The sequence below is a fragment of the Lepus europaeus genome, chromosome 9 (assembly GCF_033115175.1).
Source record: "Lepus europaeus isolate LE1 chromosome 9, mLepTim1.pri, whole genome shotgun sequence".
Lineage (NCBI taxonomy): Eukaryota > Metazoa > Chordata > Mammalia > Lagomorpha > Leporidae > Lepus > Lepus europaeus.
Window position 1 is genome coordinate 76,204,602 of NC_084835.1, and position 15,794 is coordinate 76,220,395.

Sequence of the window (15,794 nt, forward strand, 5' to 3'; positions counted from 1 at the left end):
AGATATTTCTTAGAGGAGTTCTGAGTACACTTTAACGTTGATGAGAAAGATCTAGAGAGGTGGGAAAAGATTCAAGATAGAAGACTTACTGCAGCAACACATTGAAATATCCTGGTATGTACTACAAAAACAGAGGATTTAACTCTGAGTAGGAGTAAGCACAGTTTATCCTTAGTAAGGTGAGAAGACATAAGACATGAAACATGATGGTAATAGGTAAAGTGGAAGCATCTTGAAAGTTTTCTCCTGTTTCTTAGTAAAATAGAAAGCAAATCCATCAGCGAAGAGTGACACAGGGTTTATCTTTTTAAAGGACAAATATGGTGAGCCCTCCCTTTTTCTTTAATTTCTTCATTGCTTTTCATCTTAGGAGTCTGCTTTCCTCTTCCCTAATAAGATTGGCTTAAAGAATCCCCATATTTTCTTCAAGGTTTCTAATGTACAATTTTTATGTTTAAATTATTTTTATAGATTTCAAGGGAATAATCATCCAATAAGTAAATCTAAGTAAGACACCTAACCCAGGATCTATAAATGAGCAATTGATGAAAGTTTAGTATTTAAACATGTAAAGATCACAAACATTTGCTATAAGTAAGGATAAAAGAGAAATCTAACATTAAAACTGGGCCAGTTGAGTAGTCTCTATGAATTGGCTAACAAAATATGACAGCATGACAGTTCTAGTCCTATGTCTCAAGAGTTCTTGCACGCTGCTATGCGGTCTCCCGGAATTCTGCAACCACCACATGAAGATTGCAGGTTGGCATCCTGGAGAATGAGGCCACATGGATGAAAGCTTGGTTACTCAACAGGAACTCTTGGACACCTGAGGGAGCCCACCTTCCTACACAGCCACATTTGACTGCAGTCACGTGAGTCTGTTCAGAAAAGACCAGAAATCCACATAGCTGAGCCCATGGCTGCTACTTGTTTAAGTCTACTAAATTTTGGTGGGCTTGTTATGCACACATAGCTCATTGATATACTTGTATTTCTGTGTTATTGAGAGGAAAGAAGAGGCTGACATGGCTTCCTCACCAGTACCAAGAAAGAGTTAATTCTTTGATAAACACTTCATCATTTGAAAGCTGACATTAATCATAAGGGAAAATATGAGCTGAAGATAGCATTGCCTGAATTTTCCTCTGCCAAGCACTGTCCAATGAATGCTCATGGAAAGAGGAATCCCCATGATGAAGTAATTCTGAGAGGCCGGCGCTGTGGCACAGCAGGTTAACGCCATGGCCTAAAGCACCGGCATCCCATATGGGCACTGGTTCTAGTCTCAGCTGCTCCTCTTCTGATCCAGATCTCTGCTATGGCCTGGGAGGGCAGTGGAAGATGACCCAAGTCCTTGGGCCCTGCGCCAGTGTGGGAGACCCAGAGGAAGCTCCTGGCTCCTGGCTTCAGATCGGCTCAGCTCCGGCAGTTGTGGCCATCTGGGGAGTGAACATCGGATGGAGGACCTCTCTCTCTGCCTCTCTTCTCTCTGTGTGTAATTCTGACTTTCAAACAAATAAATAAATAAATCTTAAAAAAAAGAATTCTAAGAGTACATACTACATTCTACTACTGGAGCTTTATAATATGCATTATAATATCAAGCCTTTGAGTTATAGTGCATGATCTGAAACCCAGTGAATTCTCAACAAGTACTCAAGTACTCATCATCTTTTCATGTCAGCAGCAGCAGCAGCATTCTTGTGTTCACCAGGTACAAATTAAATCTGTCAATTTGGTAATTTAAAATTTTGTAAGTAATTGATGCCTCTTTCAGATTCTTCCAGTCAATTAAATCTTATAGTAGATTAAAAATAATTTTTTAAAAGATTTATGTATTTATTTGAAAGGCAGATTTACAGAGAGACAGAGGCAGAGAGAGAGAGAGGTCTTCTATCCACTGGTTCATTCCTCAGATGACCGCAGCGGCTGGAGCTGTGCCAATCCAAAGCCAGGAGCTTCTTCTGGGTCTCTGACATGGGCACAGGGGCCCAAGCACTTGGGCCATCTTCTACTGCTTTCCCAGGCCATAGCTGAGAGCTGCATCAGAAGTGGAGCAGCCAGGACTAGAACCAGTGCCCATATGGGAGGCTGGCATTGTAGGCAGCAGCTTTACCCACTTCACCACAACACCAGCCCCTAAAAATAATTTTACAATAATTTCATAAAGTGACTTGTATGTTTGATTTTGTCATTTTAGACACTTAAAGAAAAAAGGAATTTTTATTGTTATGGAATGAGTTGGTTGTTATCAAAACGAATTTTTAAAAAGGAGTTGTAAGTACATAGATATAATTTCTATTAATAGCCTTGGAAATAGTTTTATGAAACTCTGAGATTCACTACTCTGAGGTGATGATAGCTAAATGGAAAATGTCACAGGTGAAATACTCTCTGCTCTTTTAAAGACTGCACAAGTAAAAGGCAGATAGAAGTTAATTATCTTACTTCCAAAGAAAGAAATAAAGAACCATGAAACAAAGTTTTAAAGTAACTCTAGAAAGTCCCCTTGAAAATCCAATTGTGATGAATGCTAGAGGGGTTGCATTGTAATAACGAATGGTCACAGGCCCAAGAAAAGGAACAGGACTTTCTCAAAGTTCAGTATAATCTGTAAAAGCACTGATCTTTCTTGAAACAAATAACAAAAACAGCTCTCATCTCATGTCTTCTCCTTAAACATTTCTCACTTGTTGAATTCTTCCTTTTTGACACATGATCCCTATTTATTATTCTGTTTGTTTTTTACCCTTTTACTTTGTAATCAATTGTTATAGATCCACTAATTTTTTCCTATAACGTTTTTTTAGTCAATCTAAGCAATAAAACAGTTCATAGCCCTTACATGTCAACAGAAATAAGAAATGCTGTAGATAACTGGTGTTTGCAAGTATTGCCTGAATCACAATACAAAGGACTCAACATATTTGGGTAGTAACAATTCAGTCTGTTTAGATATAATCTTCAATCAATGGTAGACATAGGGATTGTGAAATAAATTTATTTCAGAGGTTATCCTAAGCCTGTGTGTGTTATGGCAAATTTCTTTCCATTGGCATCTATGACTTTGCTAGGTCTCCCCTAACAACATACCACAGAGAGCTATAACAAAATTTTGTGGCTTACACAACAGAATTTCGATTCTGGAGGCTTGGAATCCATAAACAATCCATAATTTGGCTTCTTTGGAGGCCCCTGTCCTTGGCTTATAGATGGCCATCTCCTCCCCTGTGTCTTCACATCATCTTCCCTCTGTACTTCTCTGTGGTCAAATTTCTCTCTATGTAAGAAAACCAGTCAAATCAGCAGGGAGTAGGGCCCACTGCAATGCCCTCATTTTAATATAATTACCTCTTAAGAGGCCCTATCTTCAAATATAGTCTCGTTCTGAGATACTGGCCATTAGGACTTCAACTTTAACATGAATTTGAGGGTGGGGACACAACACAGCACAGAATAGCATTCTCTTTAGTCATATGATGAAACTCTTTGTTTAACACCTATGAAATAGGAATACTAAAGTATTTAAAACAATTCTGGAAATGCAAAACAGTCTCAATAAGTATTAGCTGACACTATAATGACCATCTATTATTATACTCTGGATCTGTAAATGAAGAGTATAATGTAATAGTCAAAAGTGGAAAATTAAGCTAAACACAAGACTACTCTGCCATAGAGCAGGTAAGAGAAGTGGCTCTACGGTCAGATTAAAATACAGTCTTGCCTCTTCTAAGCCATAACTTTGTTAACAGTTTAAAGGTTTATATAGTTTATATGTCTATATTGTTCATTAGGTTATTGTAATGATTAAAAAGATGATGCAAGGAGAGCACCATGGAGGTACTTGGTGCACTATAGTCCTGGATAAACAGTAGCTACTTTTGTTATTAATCACCTTCCAAGTAATAGTCTCCATTGCATATTCAACTCCTGAAATGCTTTGTTTTTTATCCAAAGAAGTGAATGTGAATATTCATTAAATCATACACTTCATTTTCATTTAAAATGACTAACCAAAGAAATATATTCTTCTGCTTTAGAAAAGGAAATGATGACCTCACAAATAAAAATATATAGTCTGTAAAGAGTATGCTCTTTAACATAAGGTTAAGGCTCAGTTATCATGCTTTGTAGGCTATTTCTTAGATTACACACACAATTTCAGAGTCTAGCAAGTTACCTCATAAAAATATTAGCTGGTAAGAGCCAGCATTGTGGTGTAGCAGGTTGAGTCACTGCCCACAGTGCTGGTTCACATCCCAGCTGCTCCACTTCTAATCCAGCTCCCTGCTAATGTGCCTGGGAAGGTAGCAGAGGATGGTCCAAGTGCTTGTGCCCCTGAACCCACATGGCAGACTGAATGAAGCTCCTGGTTCCTAGCTTCAGCCTGGTTCAGCCCAGGCCATTATGGCCAACAGGGAAGTGATCCAAGAGATTGAAAGCCTTTCTCTCTCTCTGTCTCTCCCTCTCTCTGTAATTCTGACTTCCAAATAAAAAAATAAATATTTTTAAAAAGTAGTTGATCAAAGATACACTCGTAAAATAATAAACTGACTTCTAAAAAAGTTTCCAATATTTCCATGTGGTAGATAACAGGAAAGTGTTTTTGAAATAGTCAAGTTATGTTGGTTTTAAAATGTTGTTATCTATTGAGAAGAATATATATGTATATATATAATTTTACTTTTAAAATAATTTTATAATAATGGTCATGATCAAAATAAATGATCAACAATGGGGACATTGCAAATATTATAAAAATTTTAATTTTCAATGAAATCTCTTTGGGAAGTATTTGGCTTTTTAATCTGATATATAAGAAACTTGAAATTCTTCACTTTTTTCAAACAATAATAAAAATGTGAACAAACTGAAAACTTGTCAACACTTCTTGAGGTCACAGGACAAGCTACTGCCCATCAAAACTGGAGAGACAGAAAGGTGAATAAAGACAATCACAACTTACCAAGTAGAACTTCGCCCATTCCAGGAACCAGTGCCAGGATGGGAAATTCTAGGGAGACCAATGATAACAGGAACCATATACTTGTGTGAATTCTATCTTTGGGTCCTCTACCAGTATCTCACAATGAAGACAGAAGAAAAGTGCTCTCGTGTTTCCAGCATGAATATTCATATCCGTTTTATTCATAGTTGCCAAAACTTAAGAGCAAGCAAAATGTCCTTCAGTAGGTTAATGGATAAAGTAGATGTGTGCTATATTCAGATAATGGGACATCTTTAGCCCTTAAAATAAAAAGTTATCAAGCCATGAAAAGATGTGGAGGAAACTTAAATGCATATTAGTAAGTGAAAGAAATCAATATCAAAAGTTCGAATATTATATGACTCCATTAGATGATATTCTGCAAAAGGGGAAACTATGGAGACAGCACCAGGATCAGTGATTTCCAGGAGAGGGAGGGATGATGGCAGAACTCAGTCGGTTTTTGATACAGTGAAACTGCTCTGTTTAATGCCAGAATGGTGCATACCAGTCATTATACACTTACATTATACACCACAGAGGCTATGCAACATGAAGAACAAACCTTAATGCAAACCATGGAGTCTGGGTGACAATGATGTGTCTATATAAGCTCTTCAACTGAGCAAGTGTTCTACTCTAGAATGTTGATAGTGGAGGAGGTTGTATGGGGGGGAGGAAGTATGTAGGGTATTTCCATACTTTCTCATCAATTTTGCTGTTAAACTAAATAGTTCCTAAAAATAAAATTAACTAAAATTATTTTAGAATAATTTTTATTCATTTTAGTAAGGAAAATATTACTGAACTATTATATAGAAATCTATTACTAATGTTATCTGAAAATGGAGAAAATAACATCTAAGTATATATTTTAGCTGTTTTGTCTCTAGATTGCTAAACACAATAATGTCATTTGCTTTTACCTAATTTCCATTGCATTGCAATAATACTTATGACAAAATAAAACTCACTCCAGAAATAATAGTTTTCAGAAAAGTGAAATTATTTCTCTTTTTTGTGCTATAGATGCCAGTAACAAAATTCAGACTACAGTTTACTCATAGTTTTTTGGATTTTTAAAATTTTATTTGAAAGAGTCACAGAAAGAGGGAGAAAGAGAGAGAGAGAGAGAGGCTGGTACTGGCCCAGGTCAAAGCCAGGTGTCAGGAACCAGGAACTCCATGAGCCCAAGCACTTGAGCCATCCTCTGCTGCCTTCCCAAGCATATTAGTAGGGAACTGGATCAGAGGTAGAGCAGCCTGGGGTCAAACTTGTGCCCATGTGGGACACCACTTGCAGGCAGTGATTTAACTCGCTGTGCCACAATGAAGACCCCACTTTACTCATCTTTTTAATAGTAGAGACTTACATGTACTCAATTCCCTTCACCAAAAAATTTCTGGAAAAATTGGAGGAATTAGGATGATTATCCAACAACTTTTCTATGAACTTCTTCCTAGTTATGCTTTTCATAACTCCTAAGAAAAGAAGGAGTAAAATGAACTAAATGAATCCAATGCGTTGTTTAAGCTTCTGCCTCTATCAGAATCTTTGTCCTCTCCATTATCACAAACATCATTCTTTCTTAAAGAAAGAGTCTAGTGCATTTTTTCCATATATAAAGAGAAGTAGTAACAGTCTCTTAAGTTCATACTCTAATTGTATCTTTTTAAATGAGCTCTCCATGAATATAGCAATGTCAGCATGTTATTTTATAAAGGATAAAATTATGCTTCCTACTTACTGAATTATTAATGGTCTTTAATTTCCCTGACATTCACTTTCTATTTAAGGGTCATAATCAGAAATGCATTTGTTAATTCCCAGTAACAGGAATTAAAGAATTAGCCAACAACACTCTGCAATATCTATATCCAACTGTCGTAAAATTCTCAGTTCCTTAGTTTGAAACCAAGTACGATATTCAGTAGAACTTGGAGAAATGAGAAGCGCAGCCTTGAATTCTAAATAAAAGAGGAAATGCTGTTTTGAAGACACCAAAGAATCCTTCAAATTACAGGCCACTTTCAAGGTTGAACAACCCAATTTCTATATGTAAAATAAGTATCAGTCTTTTCTCCAGATGGCAAAGGCAATTCATCCATTTCTGGCACTGGAAATGACATAACTAAAGCATGTAATAGAAGAGTGACCACATTAAAACAAAAGAACACTGACACGCCCCAAATAAGAGAACTATCTCTTTAAATGTACTATTTTATAAAAAGCCTAGTGGCTGTGTAACTTTACCTTTCTGACTCTGCAAGATAGCATATGCAAATTATTCTTATTTTGAAAAGAATGGAACCTGACTAATTGAGGCCAGGAAAAGGATATTTATCATAACGTATAGGGACTCAAAGAGTCAAAAGAAGAGGAATAATTAGGTGTTGGGAAAGTTAAGTGCCTAGGTAGCTCAGGAGACTTCATTAGCTGCAAGCACGGATCCACCTTTATTGCTCAAGCACAACGGCGTTTAGTCTCAGCCTCCTCATGCCCTGTGTTCTTCTGTCCAAAACTCGTTTTACTGGGTGGCCAGGATTGCAGTGCAGTGGGGCAAGCCACCAGTGGCATCATACCATAAAGGAGCACTAGGCAGCGTCCTGGCAGCTCCACTTCTAATCCAGTTTCCTGTTAGTATGCTTGGGAAAGCAGCAGAAAATGGTCCAAGTATTTGGGCCTCTGCCACCATGTGGGAGAACATGATTGTGTTCCTGGCTCCTGGCTTCATCTAGGTACAGAACTGGCTGTTGTAGCCATTTGGGGGACTAAACCAGCAGACAGAAGAATGAACTTTCTCTATGTGTGTGTGTGTGTGTGTCCCCCTGCATTTCAAGAAAATAAATATTTTATTTATTTTTATTTATTTGAGAGGTAGAGTTACAGACAGTGAAAAGGAGAGACAGAGAAAAAGATCTTCCATCTGATGGTTCACTCCCCAAATGGCTGCAGTGGTCCGAGCTGAGCCAACCTGAAGCCAGGAGCCAGGAGCTTCTTCCAGGTCTCCCACACAGGTTCAGGGGCCCAAGCACTTGAACCATCATCTACTGCTTTCCCAGGCCATAGCAGAGAGTTGGATCAAAAGAAGAGCAGCCTGGACTAGAACCGACATGCCACAAGGCCGCTCCCATAAACATTTTTTTAAAAACCATCTCAAGTTTGGAGGCATGAGTTTGCAAACATGGTAAGCTTAGAGAGTGTGAGACAGGAATGAGGACAGGAATAGTAGCGGGGTAGAAGGAACAAAAGTTGTGCCTAGTTACTCTAGGAGTCCCAGTAGACCACATGGAGGCAGGGCTATTCTTCCAATGAAGGGGAAGGAGATGTTAGATGGACTCTGTCCCTGATCCCACTAAAGATGGAGAAAATGTAAAGTAAACTACTGAGCATAGTGACTAGAACATAGTTAGTACTTGATAAACTAATCATGTTGGTTTATTTAAACATTTCTAGAATAAACTAAACAAAACCAGGAACAGTTTTAATCTAGATGTACCTTATTTGTACACCCAAGTATGTGTTGCAAGAATTTTTACCTAACTTGTTTTGCAGTTTTTATAGGATTTTTACAAAAGGAATCATTTCTTTCTACCTTAATAGTAAGTGACAGGCAAGGACTTCCTTCTAACCAGGCTCAAAGTTAGGCAGAAATGTCCTGGATGTCATGTTCAGCTGCAGTGCACAAGCCCACCAACTCCTGCTAGAGTTTCCCTGCCTTTGGAGGGAGCTCTCCTTAATTCCATCCTCACAGCCAATATCATCTTCTGTCATTGAGCTCCTATTAAAACACTTGTTGACTGTTTTTCCTGGACTGTTTAGATATATAGATAGATTGATTGATTGATAGATAGATAGATATAGACAATTTTCATGCATTTCATATATACAGATTCAGCAACATAATGATATTTCCTACCCTACTCAGCCTCCTATCCATGCTCCAACTCTCCCTCCTCTTTCTTTTCTTATTCTTTCTTTTAATTTTTACAATGCACTTTTTGTTTACTTTATAATCACAAGCTTAACCCTTCACTGAATAAAGAATTCAACAAGTGGTAAGTGGAAAAACCACTGTTCCCCAAGAGTGTAGACAAGGGAGACTGTAAACAAAAATCACATGTCAATTTCACTTATATACATTACATTTCTTGTATTCTGTATATTAGAGTGCAAATCAGGGCAAACCTAAGATATTTGTCTTTTGGAGACTTGCTTATTATAATTTTTCAGGAATGAGATCTAAGAGGGAGAAAAGGAAGCTCTGACTTTCAGGTTTGACAGGTGAAGGGACAAAGTTAGACAGGTAAAATGTTTTGCTGGTGCTATATTGGTTTATTGCCATTTGGGAAAAAGAAATCCTAGGGGACAAACACATTTACACAAATAACAGCCAGCTCTAACATGAGCCATTGTTGTCTGCAAAATCATTGTGAGATTAAGATGCTCCCCAGTAATTCTATTTTGAGTTTTTAATCTACCAGTCCTTCTAGTCTCTGCTTTCAGAGTCCAATAACTGCATGAGAACACTCAAATACTAATACATTATTCAATTCTGCAACCAGGACACTGTAGGTCATGGTGTGTTTCTTCTGTATTTTGGTGATGTGCCCTTCACTCCTTCCATCTCTCCCTCCCTCTCTCTTCCCTCTCTCCTTCTTTTTTCTCCATTCTTGTCTTTCTTCTCATTTTAACTAGACAGAGAAATTCTATACACAAATCTATATTTAATGAAGATGAGGTAGAATGTAGTAAAACTTATTTAAGAAGTAAGATACATTTTCTAGATCTGAACTAGTCACTAACAAGCTGTGGAATGAGAATAAGTCCCTCAAGCCTCTGAGCCTCAATTTTTTCCATCTCTAAGTGGAGAAGGTTGCTTAAACAATAATTCACAAATGTCTTCCCTTCATAGCCTGTTCTGTGCCAGGCAGTATATCTAAACTTTCTGCTTAACATTGGTAATGGTCTTAAATATTATATAGGTCCCTTATGTCCTTCCAATTACCTCCTTCCTGTGATCTTCTCAAAGAATCTCTCCACTAGTCTCACTGGGTGTTACTAATGGAATGTATTGTTACTTTCTGCAGGTACATTAGGGATAAAGTCAAGACTAGAATGGTCTACACCATCTCAGAAGTCCCTTCCAGCTCTAACATAGATTTTAAGTAGGTTTGAGTTGGTCACACCTTATCTCTAGGGATAAATCAAAGACTCCTCTCACTCCAAGAGATTATATGTCAAAGACATAGAAGTAGGCTACTGTAGCTTCTAGAGATAAAATCAATTATAAATAGCACAGCACTGAGATCGTCCCTGCAAAGATTGCTGTCTTCATATGGCTCTCTGTTCTTTTTTTTTTTTTTTCTTCCAGCTTTCCCATGTAGCTATAATTAAGAGTCCTCTCTGCTTTTGGAAAGCAGAGCAGGACCAGGCAAGATTCTAGAAAAAATGAGACTTCTCTAGGCTTCCCATGTTACTCTTAACAAGATGAACCTCTGTGCTACCCATAGACTAAGACAACTCATGAAAGTAATGGCGCAGTCAGGGAGTCGGAGCTGAAACTCAGAAGAGTATAATGATTATGCCTCTGTCTGGAGTGAACTTTCTGCTTTTATTTCCCTAGGATGTAAGAAGTACATCAACAATTAATGGCTGAGTCATGCCTTCAGTATCTCTGCTAACTTAGGAGAAAAAACTTTGAAATGGAATATTAGCTGGTCCTGATTTTTAACTGCCAGAATCATGCCTGGTTTAATGTAAAAGTCTTTGAATTATAAGAAAGAAAACTATGTCAATCAAATACCTATTCATATTCAAGTATTAGAAGCCCTTATTTAAAAGCCTACAATATGTAAAAGTATTTAGGGTAATTTTATCCATGGATGACATATAAGCATGCCACCAACTTGCCCATGAGGAAAAAATGAGGCTTTCTAATAACAATATCTATTTGTTGTCTATTATTCTGATGCTTATTCACTCTTAGTTCTAGGATTACAAGGAATGATTATGCTTTGAATTAATGTTGTATCTGCAGTAAAAACTGATTTAGAGACAAAAAGCATGTTTGAAGATGGCAAATAGCTGCTTATTTTGAAAATGACTATTAAGAAAGTAGTTGCTCTGCATTAAATATTTTCCTCCAAAATAATTTGAATTTATAAACAAGTTCAAACAGCCTTTGTTGAATGCTTACAATGAATGAAGTATATTGACTATATCAAAGGCATTTAGAATATAGCAAGAAAAACAAAATTAAATCATATCTTATGTAATATTCTTTTGACAGGAATGTGGATGATTATTTTGAAGTCACTCGAGTGCTAGAAATGACATGTCTTAAATGTAAGATACAGTATTTTGAAGTGCATGTCTTTCACATGATATGCAAGGTCCTCTGACATCTGGCCCATACATACATTTCCAGTCATCTTATCTTGTTTTAGTTTACAAGCCAGGAATGTTAACCTACGTGTAGTTCTAAAGACGGGCCATGCTCTTCTGTTCCTTCATTCATGGGGGTTTGTTTATCTGCCCATCTCCCAAGTAGATGATAAGAGCCTTGAGAGAGATTATATTGACCTTTCTAGCCCCTGCACATGGCACAGAGCCTGGCATATCACTGGCATCCATAAAGATGTATGAAATAAGATGGAGGTAAGAGTTTAAACTCCATGAGACCTTAACAGCAGAAATCATTGCTTCTCTGAAGTGTACTCACAGTATTTTACTCACTTTACTATTTTATTCTTTCTTCTCTTTGTCACCTAACTGTTGAGAATAAGGTTTATATTTCATTTTCCTCCTTTCATTTCTCCTTGTACAGTGATCACCACATATCAGTGTCACATACATTAATCAAGTTAATTATAAGTAGACTAGGGACAAATCAAACACCTTAGCTAGCAATATCAGTGGATGAAATTTTATTCTGTCTTAATGCTTATTTGGTACTTCCAAGATTCAGGTATGTTGTGGTTATGTGAATAACCTTGTACAGAGCTATTCTATTGAGAAAAGCAGCATAGTCAAATATTGAAGGTATATAAAAGTATATAATTAGTATTCAAGAAAAGCATCTCTTAACCAAGTTATTTTCTAAGGAATATGCCCATTGGGATTTTTATTTTCCTCCACTTATTTGTTCCAATGAAGATGATTCCAAGCATGAGGGACAATGGCAAATGAGTACCACTTGAGCCCCAGCTCCCTGTCATTATGTACTATGCAGTCCTTCTGTCACAGTTTGTTCATAGAGAGCCAACTTCCCTCTAACTTCATCAATTGGCAGTCATAGCAGGCTGGCAATGCCTCCGCTGTCCCTTATTCTAAACCAATCTTTCAAGAACTCTGCATAATGTGAATTAAAGTTTCTTCAGTAATTATATAAAATTATTAGTTACTAAAATGACTTGATTATTGATCCATACTTTGAAATGAAAAGTTAAAGCATAATTTATACTAGAAATAAATATATTTAAATTTCTAGAGTTTATAAAGTATAATTGGAAGAAAAAATATTTCGACATGAAAAGCTAAATATAAACCAATTTAATCTAATTCTTATATACAGTAGTTCCCCTTTATCTGTACAGGATATTTTCCAAGACCCCTAGTGGATGTCTGAAACTCGGCATAATAACAAATCATATATATAATGGTTTTTTTCTATACCTCCATACCAATTATAAGTTTGGCTTGTAATTAGGCACAGTAAGATATTAAAAATAATAACTAATAATAAAATAGAATAATTATAATTATTTGAACATGTTCTATCTCAGAATATATTGTTGTATCATACTCTTCTTGTAATGATATGAGTTTATATAATGCTTATGTGATGAGAAGAAACGATAGTCAATGTTTGCTAGCACAACATATTGCTATCAATTAGTACACGTTTTGTTCATGTTTTCTACCCACACATTTAATGCTCTTTCTATCATAAGTAAGTTCTTACCATACATTGTGGCCATAAATTTTGCAGTGCAAAATATGACAGAAAAACCAGCACAAATTTCTTTTTCTTTTTTCACAAGTTCATGCATAGAAGATTGATTTTTACCATAGACTTAAGCATTCTTAGGATATGTTATTTTTCTTTCATTAGTAAATCAAGAATATTCACCTTTTCACCTACTGAAAACAATTTACAGTTGCTCTTTGGCATATCTGAGTTGCAAGCATCACTATTTTCACACTTTAAGACCATTATTAAGTAAAATAAATACTACTTGATCACAAGCACTGAGATACTGACACAGCCAATCTAATAGTCAAGACAGCTATTAAATGACTAACAGGAGGATAGTGTATGCAACATGGATAAACAGGACAAACAGATGGTTCATGTCCTTGGTGGGATGATGCAAGGTTTTATCACATTACTCAGAACAATATGTAATTTACAAATTCTGAATTTTTTTCTAAAATTTTCCATTTAATGTTTTCAGACAAAGGTTGACTGCAGGCAACTGAAACATCAGAGTATGAAACTATGGATAAAGGAAAACTATAATGTAGGCTACTGCAGAACCAGAATCTTCCCTGGTATTCAATAGTTAAAGAGAACAGGAAGTAAATGATGAGGGAACATTGGGGTAGAGAATAGTTTGCTAGGGTTAGGAAGAACAAAGACCAAATTGATAGTAAGACAAAAGAAATCTCTTTACATTTTTTGTTACAGACAATACATCTTGCTTTAAAGAAGTTGTTTATATTTTACATATGTCACACAAGTGATGAAGATCTAAAAACAAACAACAAAAATAGTGGAGTGGCACTTCCTATTTTCTACTGTTTTATTCAATCAAACTCTTTCATTGGTTAAGTTAATTCCTAAGTATTTGATTATTTTTTGCTATAGCAAATAAGATGGCTTTCTTGCTTTTCTCTTTTGGATAGATCATTATTAGCAGATAGAGGTACAACTGACATTCATATTGTTGATTTTATAAATTTAATGAATTCATTTATTACCTCCAAGAGCTTTTTTGTAGAGAATTTATGGTTTTCTACAACATGTCATCTGCAATTAGTGATAATTTTAGTTCATTCTTTCAGATATAGATATTGTTTATTCTTTTTATTGTCCAGTTGCTTTCAGTACTATGTGGAATAGAAGTAGTAAGGCTGGGTTTCCTTGCCTTGTACAGGCCCTATGAGAAAAGCTTTTAATCCTGTCTGCCCCCATTGATTATGATTAAACTTTGGGTTTTTCATAAATAGCCTATATTATGCCAAAGGAATTTCCTTCTATAACCAAATTGTTAATTGATTGTTTTCAACCAAGAAAGGATGTTGAACTTAGTCAAATGTTTTTTTTTTTTGTTTTTTTTTTTTTTTTTTTTAGGATTTTATTTATTTATTTGATAGGTAGAGTTACAGACAGTGAGAGAGACAGAGAGAAAGGTCTTCCTTCTGTTGGTTCACTCCCCAAATAGCCACAACGGCCGAGCCGATCTGAAACCAGGAGCCAGGTGCTTCCTCCTGGTCTCCCACGCCGATGCAGGGGCCCAAGCACTTAAGCCATCTTCCACTGCTTTCCCAGGCCACAGCAGAGAGCTGGACTAGAAGAGGAGCAACTGGGACTAGAACCAGCACCCATAAGGGACGCCAACACAGCCAGCGGAGGACTAACCTAGTGTGCCAGTGCTGGCCCCAGTCAAATGCTTTTGATACGGAAATTGAGATGATCATGTGTTCTTTTATCTTTCATTATGTTAATGTAATAATATACTATGTTGACTGATTTTTCATGTTAAATCAACTGCATCCAAGGAAAAAAATCCCACTTGGTCATGATGTATAATCTTTTCAGTGTGTTACTGAATTTGTTTTGCAAGAGTTTTAGTGAGGATTTTTGCTTCTATATTCATCAGAGTTGCTGATCTATAGGTATCTTTTCTTTGGTACCAGGGTGATGCTTGCCTCATAAAATAGGTTTTGAAATATTGCTTCTAGCTGCATTCTTTGGATGAGTTTAAGCAGCATTGGCATTTTTGGAATGTTTGGTAGAATTCAACCATGAAGTCATCTGGTCCTAGTTTTGTTGGAGATTTTGGTTATTTCTTCACTGAAAATAATAAACAAATAATGAAACAAATTGAAGATGAAACAAATAAATGGAAAGATATTTCATTTTCAGGGAGTGGAAAAGTCACTTATTTTAAAATGTCCAGATCACCCAAAGCAAAAGACAGATTAAACACAATCCTTACTGTAATTTCAATGACATTCTTAACAGAAATAGAAAAAAATTCTAATATTTGTATGGGCCCACAAAAGATTCTAACTGATCAATCAGAGCAATCTTGCAAAAGAAAACAAGGCTGGAGGTATCAGACTTCCTGATTTCAAAATATATAACAAAGCTATAGTAGTCTAAAGTATGATACCGACATAAAAATAGACACGTAGACTAAGAGAACAGAATAGAGAATCCAGAAATAAACTCAAGCATTTACATCAACCAATTTTCAACAGCCCACCAAAAACATATAAAAGAAGAAGGATAGTTTCTTCAATAAATGGTGCTGGGAAAACAGTACATTCATAGCAAAAGAATGAAATTGAAATTTTATCATACACTAGCTAACAAAATCAACTCAAAATGGACTGAAGATCTAAATATAAGTCAACAAATCATAACACTCTTAGAAGAAAACATAAAAATCTCCAGATCATTTGTGATTTTTTTGAAACCATACAAAAAACTAAAGCAACAAAAGCAAATATATACAAATGCTATTACAAACTATGTTCTTGCATAGCATAGGAAACAATCAACAAAATA